Here is a 14,521-nt window from a genome sequence, read left to right on the forward strand (position 1 = left end):
AAAGTTACCCTTCCTCAACACTGCCACACTGAGGACCAAAATTCCAAACAAGTGAACGCTTGGAGGACAAAGCACATCCAAACCTTAGCAAGGGTTACTATACATAGTTACTGTAAAATTTTGTAAAAAAAAAAAAAAAGATATCTCTGAAAATATGTGTGCTATTCCTTGGAAATATATTTTCTTTGGGGTAAGATGTACAGTTTTAAAATCAGAAGACATCATTTCAAACCAAGAATCAACTACTCACTACATTTGTAACTGAACCAGTCATTTCACCCCTTTGAACCTCATTTTTCTCACTCTTAAGTGGGGGGTTATAGTATTTACTCTTTCAAGGTATTCTAAAGAAGATTTAAAACATGGGAGACATTTTACAAAGTCTAGGACACACACAAACACATACATAAATGTTAATTTTTCATATGCAAATGCTATAAAATAATATCATATTCTCCCACTTGACAGAAACTGTTTAAGAATTTTTAAGATAATCTCAGCTAGAGAGATTAATTCCATAACTGGCTAAGTACATTCCTCCTGTGTTATTTTTTAATTTAAAAAAAATCTATCACTATTATTACTATCAATCACATCTCTTCAGTAGGAATTTGATTAAAGAACCATTTCATGTTAAATAAATATGGGATTTATTTTTCTTCCTTAGGTATACAACTATTAACATTTTTATGTTTCATATATAACAGAAAATGAAAAGCATTACAGTGGAAGAGAAAACTATGTTAAGAATCTCTCTGATTTGAGTGGAAAGTTTTCATCTGTGAGTACAATATTGGTTTGAAATATTTGCTTTTGGTCAAGAGACTCTAATAATGCTAGTGCCGATTAGCCAGTTGATCTTATTAGCTGCTGTAATTCATGTTAGAAAGTTTAAAAGCCTGATAGTAAGGTAAAAATTAAGGCAAACCTATACCCATGTAAAAATGAAGTTAAATAAAGCTAGATAATTAGATAAGATGAGGTTTTTGGATGAAGACAGAAGGATATTTTTCTTCTTATTTTTGAAGAATTTTTGTCTCTAAATATTAACACATAAAAACAGTATCCTTTTTTTTTTTTTTTGGTGGTGCTGGGGATCAAACCGATGGCCTTGTACATGCAAGGCAAACACTCTACCAACTGAGCTAAATCCCCAACCTAAAGATATAAACTGAGGATAGACCTTATAATTCTGGCAAATCCAAGTTAAAAATGTTTGTGTATTGTTACTAGTTTCTCTTGTTAAAATTTTTTAAAGTTCTTATTTTCACATTTGATTCTAGAGACCTAAAAAGTCCTGTTTCCTTCACAGAAAAGAAAGAATCCAGCAGAATGGTTTTGATCAATAAAATATGTTTGCTAAATCATGAGTGCAAGGTTGACCAGAGCCAGATCGTCTCGATGGTAAACTCTAATCTTGAGTGAATCACTTCAGTTCCTACACAGGTAAAATAAGATGCCTTGAGTTCTCATAGTGATCACATCTCCATTTACTGGTGTCCACCACAGTGAGTTTTTCCAAACAGTCCAATTTCTTGTGGGTTCTTCCTCTTCTTTCGGTGACAGAACTCTGTGAATTCAATCTAGAAGAATCAGTTTTAGTTGGATTGACTCTCTTTTTGGAACTTCAAAAGTGGGATGTGTCCAGGCCCAGCAGAGGAAGACGTTTTATGGAACAGGTTACCTTCTGGTAGGTAAAAATAGAAGAAATGGCAGGCATGGTAGCATGGGCCAGGTCTCCATCTTGTATCTTCAGTTCACAAAACAGTTGACCTTACAAGTGTGTGACACATACCTGATGGATCTGTGCAAAACAGCACAGGTGTGCACCACGATCAGGATCCCACGGGATCTCCCTTCATTTTACCTAAAGGAGTAGACTCATTTGTTTTAAAGTGACTTACTACTGCAGTCTTTCCAAGTTTGGAAACATCACTAGGAAAATGTTGAGAACAATTTTGTCAAAAATAGAAAGTGTTCCTATTCAAATATATTTCTGAAATGTTGATTATTAGCATAAGTAGGGGTAGAATTGGGGTAGAAGTGTGTGCAATTAACATAATCTAGTGTCAGATTCTGCTACATGAGCCCACCACGTTACTTGGCTCACCACAAGCTTAAAATCCAAACACTGCCATAGCTTGTCAGTTGGAATTTATTTCCCTTTTTTAAGGGCTCCATCCAGTCCCTCAAGGCTGTTCAGTCTCAAGCAATATTAAACATAAAACTACCTCTTAATCATTTGCTTATCTCAAACCTCCTATCAGTTCTTTGCTGTTACTAGATGAGTTGCTAGCAACTAAAAATGCCAATGTCTTGGCTTGGCACAAGAATCACGAGCCACCACACACCTTGTAGATTCAAACAGCAATTCTTTATTCCCGAACTCACACCGGCCTCTACAAACACGTTCTCCGGAAATCCCAGTTCTGCTGCCGCCCAATTCACCTACTCCTCCAGGCTTTCTTTTCCAATTCTTTCTGAATCTCACGAGAACTCAACTCAACGGGAACTCAAGGATGGGGGGGGGGGGTGCCTGAGGCAGCAGGATACGCCCTATTCCCCGCCCCCCCCCCAGGGTACAACTTAAACCTGGAACTTCCCTAAACCCAAGGATGGGATACTCCCTAAAACCTGATCAGCTCTAAACCTGGATCCACCCTGGTCCTTGAGCAAGGTCACCTTACTAAAGCATACATGCAATGTCACAGCAAATGTCCTCTAAGCAACATGGGATATGCTGGCAAGGAAATTTCGATGCGTCATTCCTACTTGGCAATGGCCCTCAGCATAAAAACTCTGATATTATCATGTGGAAAGAAAAGTAGTTTGAAAAAAAAGAAACACAATAGAACACAAAGTTCCTCCATGAAATGCTGACTTTGAGTGTAGCATAGACAAAGTGGTTATTCATAAATCTGAGGTAACATTCTTTTAAATTTTATTTAAAGAAATGTTATAGTAGCTGAAACTGGAGTATACAAGTATTTCCATAACATGTCATTTTTTCCTCCCATTCAGATACATAGACTTATTATTATAAAGTTCTTCCTAAGGTTTTCCATTTTACAGTAGCAAGCATTTCAACATTTATTTTGGGGGGAAAAAAGATGCTTAGAAAATTTTGTGAATTTTTCTAGTAAGTAAACCAATAATTAGGCCTAGAAACATGAAAATTGTCCAGTGCTTCTCCTTACCCTTATGTCAAGGCGCCATGACAGTCAATTTGTTTCCATTTTTAAAAAATTTTACATGGGAATTTTGTTCTAATAAGAGGAAGGGAAAGAAATATATGGGGAACAGAGGGCTATTCTACAAGTTTGTAAAACTTGGACTGAACCATCTTATTAAAAACGCATGGTGTGCTGGACAACTTGCTTCTACTGGGTTTGCCAGAGCTAGAAAGTGGGGCTGAGGATGGGAAGGGGAAATTGGAGATACAGAGGGAAGGAGACATGAAAGACCATACAAAGTTGATTATTTTAGTTTGGGAGTTTATAAATGTCTTAAGAACGAGAAATCCTTTTTCATCTAAGTGTTTTAAAATGTGGGTCCCTATACAACAGTAATTTTATTTTGGTCTATTTCATTTTCAGACCATGCTCGGGACCTCTATGAAATCATAGACCCTTTACAATAACCCTTAATCCCTGGAGCCTGCCTCCTCCTCTCTCCCCAAGATCTGAGGCTGGGACGTAGCTGTTTTCTATTTGTGGATGGGTAGCATTGTGAGTCACAGAACAATTCTGTCTAAATAGAATAAACTTTAGATCCCAACCTCTACAAGAGACTGAATTGAATGGCAGGGGACGTTTTCTGCTGTCTTATTACAGAGTTGCAGAATCAAGAGGACTTAATATGCTGGTAATGGGACAAATAGATTTAATACGGATGAAAGGAGAGTGACAAAGACAGGGGGAATCATTCTCCCTCACCCTAAAACCTAGTGCATATGGAAATTTATGAAAACTTGGGAACAGTTAGGCCAATGACAATCCAAGGAAGAGGCAGACTGTTCCCTTCCCTTCTGGCCTGCCCAACACCAAGACCAGGGCTGCTCAGATTTGTCTGCTTTCCCGTCAGGGTTTCTTTTCCTTTAGTTCTTTTAAACATCGTGGAAATGAGGTCAGTACTCTGTGATTGTCATTTTGTTCCAAATTCTTGAAATATTTTATTATTTACAAAGGTTTCCCTACGGACTTAGGACAGGAAAAAAATATAAATGTGCAAAACCTGAGAGACTTAATAGTAAAAACTTGGGTTATCATGGCTTTGATTAGACAAAGGTCATTCCCAAAGTATTTTTTAAAAATTAAGAAACAACTTTAGAATAGTTTTATTTCATTTACTGACATATAAATAATGTATTCATTGCTAAAGATTTAGAAAATGACACACACACACAAAAAAAATACCCAAAAAGTAAAAAGAATAAAACAAAGACCACATGTCATCACCCAGAGACAATCTCTGTTGAGTTTTGAAATCTATATTTCCAGATTTTCTTGATATACCCTCCCATTCAGACATACACCCACATCTTTTAAGGGGATCAAACTATTTTTTTAACAACCTGTCATGAGATCTAATATTGTGACATCTTTTCACTTTCATGTACTTAAAACCACATTATTCTCTTAAATACTGCATCATATAAAATTGTATCATAATTTAACCCATCACCTGAAAGATGTATTAGCATGCTTTTCTATTTTTTCACTATTATAAGGAAGGCTGAGGGTACACATCTTTGAACATACATCTTCAAATTCACATCCCATTATTTCTTCTTAGTAGTGAATTGCTAAGTCAACCAGTTGGCATAATTAAAATTCCAATACATGTTGTTAAACTGCCTTGCAGGAAGCTTATACCAATTATACTCCCACTCTCAGGATGTCTCCACCATGCCAACACTGAAATCTGGCTGGTTTATTTTTTTTATGGTTACCAGTAATAAACAAATAAACATATCTTATTGGTTTTGTTTGAACAAAATTGACTACTAAGACGGGATTTACTTTCTGATGCCATTAGCAATTCTTTTTTTTTCCTCTTTTGCCATTTCCTGTTGACCTGTGAGATTTTTTTTTCCTTATGGATTAACCTTTTGTATATATGGGCATAAGTCTAAGTCTCTGTCAACTATAAATTCCATAAGGGCCAAAATCATCTTCTTCATCACAATATAATTAACCTCTAGTATAATGCTTGTCCCAGGGTGGACCCTCAGAAATATCTGTCAAATAACTGATCTTGCCCATCATATATATTATATTTTCCCACTTTATTATGGGTCTTTTTTTAAAAAATTAATTATTTGTATTTATAAATGATAGCAGAAAGTATTATAATTCTTATTACACATATAGAACACAATTTTTCATATCTCTGGTTATATACAAAGTATATTTGTTATGGGTCTTTTCATCTTATTTTTTATTTTTCCCCATCCAAAAATTTTTAAATTTCTATAACAAAAAATCTATTAATATACTCCTTTATTAAAATAAAGACATACCATTTTCATGTCAAGATTATAAAAATAACAATAAATATTTATGTAACACTTCTTGTGCCAAGAACTATTGCAAACATCATGAGGTTCATTCTTTTAATCCTTCTAATAAGATTTTTGTCTAGTAGACCATGTATACCAATTCTACCCCACTCCCAATTCCCAATTATTCTTCCTTTAAAAATTTAATCTAGCTATTGCTCTCAATTGATTTCATTATTTTTAATACATAATATACTCACATTTTCAAAATCAGAAGGAGGAAAATGGATAAACTGAGATTTTCTCTCTCCCTGTTATGGTTTGGATCTATAATGACCTCCAAAAGGCTAATGTGCTAGAGGCTTGGTCCTCAATGCAGCAGTGTCCAGAGGTGCAGTTTTTAGGAAGCAATTGTATTCTGAGGGCTCTGTTCTCATCAATGCATTAATCCATTGGTGGGCTCATGGCTGATGACAGTTTGGGGAGGTGGTGGAAACCTTAGGAAGTGGGACCTAGTTGGAAGAAGTTAAGTCACTGGGGGCAAGCCCTGGAAGGGCTTTTCTTGTCCCTGGTATGTCTGTCTGTCTCTCTCCTCCTTTCTCTCTATTTCCCAGTTACCATGAGGTGAGCAGCTTTGATCAACCATGACCTCCCACCATAATATACTGTCTCAACCACAGACCCAGAAACAATGGAGCCTACTGACCATTGGCTTAAACTCTGAAACTGTGAGCGAAAATAAATATTTCCTCCTTTAAGCTGTTTTTCTCAGGCATTTTATCACAATGACAAAAAGCTGACTAACAGTCCCCTTTATTTCAGTAGTCTTTGTTTTCTTCCTTTGTGAATATATGTGTAATTTCTCTGTTTTGTTTTGTTTTCAAATCATGGCCTGCTCTATACACTGTTCTTCAGTCTGCTTATTTTATTTCACTTAAAATGTCCATATGTGTTTTAAAACCACTTCATCAACTTTTTATTATGATTGAGTTAAATATACAAACTTGGGGAGTGATTTTCATTAAAAAAAAATTTGTAGTTGTAGATGGACAGCATGCCTTAATTTTATTTCTTTCATTTTTTTGTGGTGCAAAGGCTGGAACCCAGTGCTTCACACGTTAGGCAAGTGCTCTGCTACTGAGCTACAAACCCAGCCCATGATTTTCATTTTTAAAATATTAAATCTTCTTATTTGAGTATATTATTTCCATTTTTTCCAGATTTCTTTGTGTCCTTCATCAAGGTTTTTAGTTTTATTCTTTTAAATACGAAGTTTTCTTTAAATTTTCTTATAAATACTAAGTTTGTTTTTGAATAGTTTGTCTTTTAAATCTTTCTCCATGTGATAGGCTAGAAATTTTTATTTTTTAAATTGTATTCACATACTTACCAATAAGATTGAGTTCTTTTCATATGTTTATTGATCATTTGTACTCTCTATGACTTCAGCCCCTCACCCTTGTACATCTGAATGACAGAGAAGGCTCCAGAAGATCCCAAGGACAACTAAAATCATTGTTCAATATATGAAAATGCTCATTCATTATTCCCATCAAAAGCAATTTCTTTACCTTACTTTAACAATAAAATTAAAGGATGTTTATAAGTATAATTTTCCATATTCAAGATCAAAATTACATAGTCTTGGACTAGGGGTGTAGATTGGTGGTAGAGTGCTTGTCTCGAATGTGCAAGGCCCTGAGTTCAATACCAGCACAGCAAGCAAATAAGCAAACAAATACATAACCAAACAAATGTTTTTAAAAATCACAGTCTTCTGTGATACTTTTTTCCCATTATTTCTACTTTCTTTCATTTGCCTAAAGTGTTATAAAAGAAAAATCTACCATGAATATTTCCCTTGTTTCTTCTAACTCTTCCTTATTTTTTTGGAAGTGGGAGTACAGAGGATTGAACTCAGGGACACTCAACCACTGTGCCACATCCACAGCCCTATTTTTAATTTTATTTAGAAACAGGGCCTCACTCAGTTGCTTAGCACCTCACTAAATTGCTAAGGCTGGCTTTGAACTTGCGATCCTCCTGCCTCAGCCTCCCAAGCTGCTGGGGATTTCAGGCATATGCCACTGTGCCCAGCTTAACTCTTTCTTTTTATTGCTTAAAGTTTTTTCAGGTTCTCCATACCTTTGCCTAGCAATAATTGACACCATGGTCTCCCTACCTCCTCTTGCTTTCTTCTCTGCCTGAAGAAGGGATAGATTAATGTTTTGGTTGGCTTATCATTTTGATTATGACCAAAAAACCTGACAAGAACAATTTAGAGGAAGAATGGTATATTTTGCCTCCTGGTTTCAGAGGCCATAGCCCAGAAATGGCTGACTCCATAACTCTGAGCCCAAGATAAATCAGAACATCAAGGCAGAATGGTGTGGTGGAAGAAAGCAGCTCAGGACATGGTAACAAGGAAGCAGAGAGCACTCTGCTTACCAGGGACAATATATAAATCCCAAAGGCACAACCCCAGGGACCTCTCTCCTCCAATCACACTCTATCTGCCTGCAGTTACCACCCAGTTAATCTATATCATTGGATTAATCCTCAAATTAGGTTACAACTCTCATGATCTAATTATTTCACCTATAAAATTCTTGCATTGTCTCACACATGAGCTTTCAGGGGACACCTCATATCCAAACTATAACAACGAAGTATAAATCCATTTATGACCCATTGTACACACTGCTACCGTTTTCTCTCATCTCCCACATTATTCTACATTTTTCCTACAGTTCAGCAAAATTAAACTACTTAATGTTCCCAAGATTTGATCTGTGCTTTTATGACTCTGGGCCTTTGCTCCTACTATCACGTGTGTCTGGAATGCTCTCCCATTATTTTTTTTCAGTCTTTTGAAATTCCATCCTTTCTTCCAAGCTCACCTGAAATATCATCTCCAAGGTGATATTTCAATATCATCTCCTTTACTAAACTCCCAGAAGAACTTAGTTGCTCTTAAACTGTCCATTTTATTATCACCACTACTAGTAGTTCATAAGTTGATTAAGCACAAAGAACATGTCTTACATGATGGTTTGGTGGAAAGGACAACATATGAGGTCAGAAGATCTGTTCAAAGCATCATTGTTTTTTATTGGATAAGGTACTTACTGAATTCTCAGAATCTTTTAATGTTGGTAATGGTACCAAAATTTATGTTAATGGTACTAATTGGCTTATACGTAGTAAATTTTGTACATGCTGAGTTCTTATCACATTTGTGCATTATGACAATGTATCAATTCAGATGGTAGCAATATTTTCTAAGATATTCCATTGCAATCTAGTCTCAAAAGTAGAAATCATTGTTGGTCTATAGGGAAGATAACAGAATTCTTAAACAATACATTTACAATTATCTAAAAGTGAAAAAGAACCTTAAATATATTGAGCTCCAAAGTCCAGCTTATAGATGTTTTTTGTAGTTTGTAAATAATAATTAGGCTGAGAGAAACCAATGCAAATGAAACTTATTTTTATGAAAGATGCTAAGGTATATGGAGAGAACCCTAAGTTCCTTCTGTCTCCAAGGCAAAGGGCAACGTAATAGGTGCTGAGGACTATAGGTTTCTCATGCACCTCACTTTTATTACTCTCTAAAATAAGTTCTTCAATGATTCATAACAATTTCCAAGTTTCTCCTACAGTGGCACCCCAGAACATAGATGTACCATACTTTGTACATGTGAGCACATGCATGTAAGCCACCTTATCCATCCCAGAGAGAAATAAAACAAGAATGAACGAGTGATTCTGCTTTCACATCACTCTCTTCTTTCCACACACTTCTAATTAATCCCCTTCCTGAGACTCAGCGCAAAGGGCCCTGCTTCCACATATCTGAAGAATGGTGTCCCCTCAATCTCTCTACTGTCCCTCTTTTCCTAAGTTTAAATTTCTTTACATTGTCATCCATCCCTTCTACTTTTTTTGCAGTTTTATTGAAACACAAAATAAATTCATTAAAAGGCCTAAATTACACTTGTCTTTAAGTGTAGAGCTCAATAAATTTTTCTCACGTACCTACCCTAGTTGGCCCCTTCTTGACCCCTCCTAACCAATACTCCTCATCCTGTTCCCCACAGAGGCTCTGACTTGGATTACCATAAGTTTTATATATTCTTGGCCATTTAAAAATCATATTTGTAGAGCACTTGTTCAAGACTTTCCCATTTTAAAAATCGAGTTGTATAGTTTTTCTTATTGTTTTGTAGCATTTTTTACATATTCTTGTATGAGACCATTTTCAGATAAATGTCTTAGAATAATTCTCTCTTCCCTACCCACTCTCCTATGGTGTCATTTGATAACAGAAGCTTACTTCCCCCCCCCATTTAGGTCTATAAGGCATCTTGAATTAATTATTGTATATGGAGTGAGGTAGGAGTCAAATATCCTTTTTTTCCAGATGAGTAGCCAATTGCTCCAGCACCATTTGTTCAAAATATTATCCTTTCCTCACTGAACTGCAGCAGTGACTTTGTCGTAAATCAAGTTCTCAAGTTCTATTTCTGGATTCTCTATTATGTTCTCTTGGTGTATTCATTTATCTTTCTGCCAATACCACACTGTGTTAATTACTGAGCCTTATAATAAGTTTTGAAATTTGGTAGGATAAATCTTTAAGCTCTTTTTTTGAACATTGTCTTGGTTATTCCAGGCCTTTACATTTCCATATAAAACTTAGAACCAGCTTTCAATTTGCATCACGCACAAATTTTGCAATTTTCTTCCTTTCTTATATACTTTGCTTCAGAAAATGACCCTTCTCCTAAAATGTTACTCTCCTTTTGTGCCTTCAATGTTGTTCTCAGATGCTTCTCTTGGATGATCAGGAATCATTATCTCATCCTGCATCCCCACCCCTCATCTGCAGCCGAAAAATCTCTTTAGCATCACAAACTCATATGTACTGTTATAAAAATCATCATCTTTCCTCTCATAACTTCTCTTTCTATATTCCCGGATCATCTGACTCCAACATTTAGAGTCATCTTTGCCTCTATGTTTTTTGTCTTTGATTCCTCAACATTTGTTCCACCATGGACTGGGGACTGGCTCAGGAATGGGCATGTGGCTCAACCATAACCTTGGAGATGGGCAGGGAGTCAGCTGGGGAAAGTGGGGGGAAAGTCCTGGGAAATATTTTCCCTCTCTTCTTCCTGTGGACATTGCAGTTCAGATACCTGGAACTACCTCTACCATCTTGCTATTAGGTAAAGAATGATGCAAGCATCTGAGATAGCAGGGCAGAAATGGGAAGAACCTGATTCTTTATGAACTCTTGAAGTCTTTTCTACTTCAGAATTTCCAAATTGTTGAGAAATAAAATTCCTTATTATTGCCAAGTGCAGTGATGCACATGTGTAATCCCAGCAGCTCAGGAGGCTGAGGCAGGAGGATAGGGAGTTCAAGGCCAGCCTCAGCAACTTAGTGAGGCTTTAAGCAACTTAACAGACCCCATCTCTACATAAAATATAAAAAAAGAGCTGAGGGTCCCTGATTCTAAATAAAATATAAAAAGGAGTGAAGAAGTGATGGCTAAGTGGTTAAGCACCCCCTGGGTTCAATCCCAAGCACCAAAAAAAAAAAAAAAAAAAAAATCCTTATTGAAGACATTTTAAATTAGGATTTGTTACATGCATTGACACATCCTTACTGGCAGAATACACTACCTCAACTCCTCACTATATCTCATTTGGGCTGCTGAAATTTTATCTGGTCTTTAAGGTTTCAAAGCTAATCCATTTTATATACCTGCTTGCTAAAGATTCCTTTTTTTATTCTTCTTCCCACCACTCCACCCCTGTACTAGGGATTGACTCCATGGCCTTGGTCATGCTGAATAGGTGCTTTGCCCCCAGCCCCTTTTAATTTTATTTAGAGAGGGTTTCACTAAATTGCCTAGGCTGGCCTCAAACTTGTGATACTCTTGCTTCAGTCTCCCACATAGCTGGGTTTGCAGTCAAGCACCACTGTGCCTCCTGTAAACATTCCTTCTTAAGGAACTGTTTAATCACGTCCCTTGTCTTGTCCAAAGACTTCTAGTAACTTTCCATTGCCTAGAGAACAGTCTAGGCTCAGCATTTGTGGTTTCATGTAGCCCTATCCTTCTTTATAGAATCTGTGTTATAAAGAATTAAGTGCCATCTCTCACATATGACTTTCTCTTTCCCGCTTTGTTCATGTTATCTCTGCCTAGAATGCTCTAGCTTCACCGCCGCCTGTCTATATGCAATCTTCTTGAAACTTGCCTTATGTCTCCCATTCTACCCTTGCAAGGTACTCTCTCCTCTCCAAGCATCTATGGTATTTATCGTCATCTACCTTGCATCGATGTTATTTGTGTAATCTCTTCTGCTAATGTCTTTGAATAGAATTTTCTGCAAAGATAACACATAATTTATTGCACACTTGAAATGTGGCTAGTACAACTAAGGGGCTGAATTTTAATTTTGTTTAAATTTAAATACACAAGTAGCTAATGGCTACTGTATCAGATAGTACAGTACCAGACTAATAGGCTCTGGAATGCAATATACACATTTTTTTCCCTATAACCACTACAGAGACCCCCTAGAAGCTACAATCTGTTCTGTTCTCCTTATTTTTTTCCAGTTTTGTGGATGATAAGACATTGAATATTCACTTAAATCAATAAATAATCACATTTCCCAAATACTGTGTATTACAAGTACTTACAAGTACTTATAAAGATTCCTAGCTATTTTTGTTCCAAACTCAAGTAAATTCAATAAGGAAGAAGAAATATCTGGATGACCCAAATTCTAGTCTATTACTGAGGAACAGATAATTAGTCCAATCAGAGAATCTATCATCTATGTATATCTAACTTACACCATTCCTTCTCTTAGTGATATAAAGGAACTCCTTACAGTTTAAAAGTCTTAATTTTTTAAATTATTTTTTTCCAGAGTTGAAGCTCTAACCCAGGGCCTTGTACAGGCTAGGCAAGCACTCTACCATGAGCTATAACCAGCCTAAGGTGTTTTTAAAAACTATTTATTTTGCAGTAATTTCAAACTTACCATAACATTGCAAGATACTGTAAAAATATCCAGCTTCACCAAATTTAATTGTTTTAATTTAAAAACAACCCAGATTCTCCAAGCTTCAAATTTTATCAATCTCTTTTTGTACATGTGTACAGCAGATGTGAGCATGTATATATATATGGTTTATACATTATTTTTTCTGAACCATTTGGGAGAAAATTCCACAGTTGTGTCCTTTTACCCTTTAATATTTCAGTGTATCTTCTTCTGAACAAGGATATTTTGTATAGAACATATTCAAAAAATTAAACATTGACACAATATTTATGTCAAACTACAGTGCATATCTAATTTCAGCAATCATCTCAATATTCTTTATGACATTTTCCTCCTCTCATAAAGGACCCATTTCAGGGTCACATATTGCCTTTAGATGTCATGTTCTTTTAATTTCTTTTAATCTGCAGTCTTTGTCTTTTATGACATTGACAGTGTTTTAAAAATATAAGGCTAGTTATCTACAAAATTTTTCTCTGCTTGCGTTGTCTGACCCTTCCTCATGGTGAGATCTTGGTTAAAGCTCTTCAAAGGTGGTGAAGGAAGTATTGTTATACAGATCTTTTTGTCTTCCATCGGATCTTAGACTAGACCCAACCACACCTATTATAAAATTCATAAATCATTACATTTTTTTTAAACAGGGAGGGAGGGAGAGAGAGAGAGAGAGAGAGAGAGGAGAGAGAGAGAGAGAGAGAGAATTTATATATATATATATATATATATATATATATATATATATATATATTTTTTTTTTTTTTTTTTTTTTTTTTTAAGTTTTCGGAGGACACAACATCTTTGCATGTGGTGCTGAGGATCGAACCTGGGCCGCACGCATGCCTGGCGAGCGCGCTACCGCTTGAGCCACATCCCCAGCCCAAATCATTACATTTTTATTAGAATATTTACCTGCAAATTTTGTGCAACAAATTTCTAGGGGAGCCCTCTACCACTGAGCCACAACCCCAGCCCCTGTACAACAAATTTCTAAAAGAAAATGTTCTTGTTTAAAATACATAATTCAGCTGGTGCACACCTGTAATCCCAGTGGCTGGGGAGGCTGAGGTAGGAGGATCTCAAGTTCAAAGTCAGCCTCAGCAAAAGTGAGGTACTAAGCAACTCGGTGACACCCTGTCTTCAAATAAAATACAAAATAGGGCTAAGGATGTGGCTTAGTGGTTGAGTACCCCTGAGTTCGATCCCAGTACCCTAAATAAATAAATAAGGTGATTCTACAATTCTCAAAAGCACTTGTCGGCTTTGTGTGTGAAATTTACTTAATGGATTTAATTTACCTGAAATCATTTCAATTATTTCATATTGAGCATGGAAATAATTCCTCAAGGAGAATTGCTATGAAGTATTAAGTATTCTTATATAATTAATTAAAACTATAGAATCTTTCCATTTTGTAACCGGTTTTACTTTTTTCTTAATGGTATATCCACTGGAGAGAAATTTCTTAGATTCTGATATTGTATATCAAAAGCACTTTTGGCCTTTTGAAGTTTGGTCTTTGAAGTGTTACTTTTTTGTCCTAGTTGTTTGTTTCCTTGGCAGAGCTAGAGATGGAACCCAGGGTCTTGCATAGGTTAGGCAACTATGAAGGGTTTCAAATCAGCGTCATAGCTCAATATTTCAGGTAATTTTAAGGACGAGTAAAGGACAAAGAAGTGGGGAAAATATCTAACTGTAGGGAAGGCTATACTTCTTAAAGGATGCTTTGAAAAAAAAAATCCACTTCTCATTGTAGCTATAGAGCTATCCTTGAGATAGATAGCATGGTCCTTCAAGATTCTTCTCGGGAATACGAATTGTTTCAAGGAAGAAACTGGCAGCGATATGGACATTTTGGACAGAGACAGAAAAATGCTGGAGTGTTTCGGACACCATGAAAACGCTAGAATTATTATATAAATATTTTATAGTG

This window comes from Spermophilus citellus (assembly GCF_964194105.1).
Source record: "Spermophilus citellus genome assembly, chromosome: 5".
NCBI classification, from domain to species: Eukaryota; Metazoa; Chordata; class Mammalia; order Rodentia; family Sciuridae; genus Spermophilus; species Spermophilus citellus.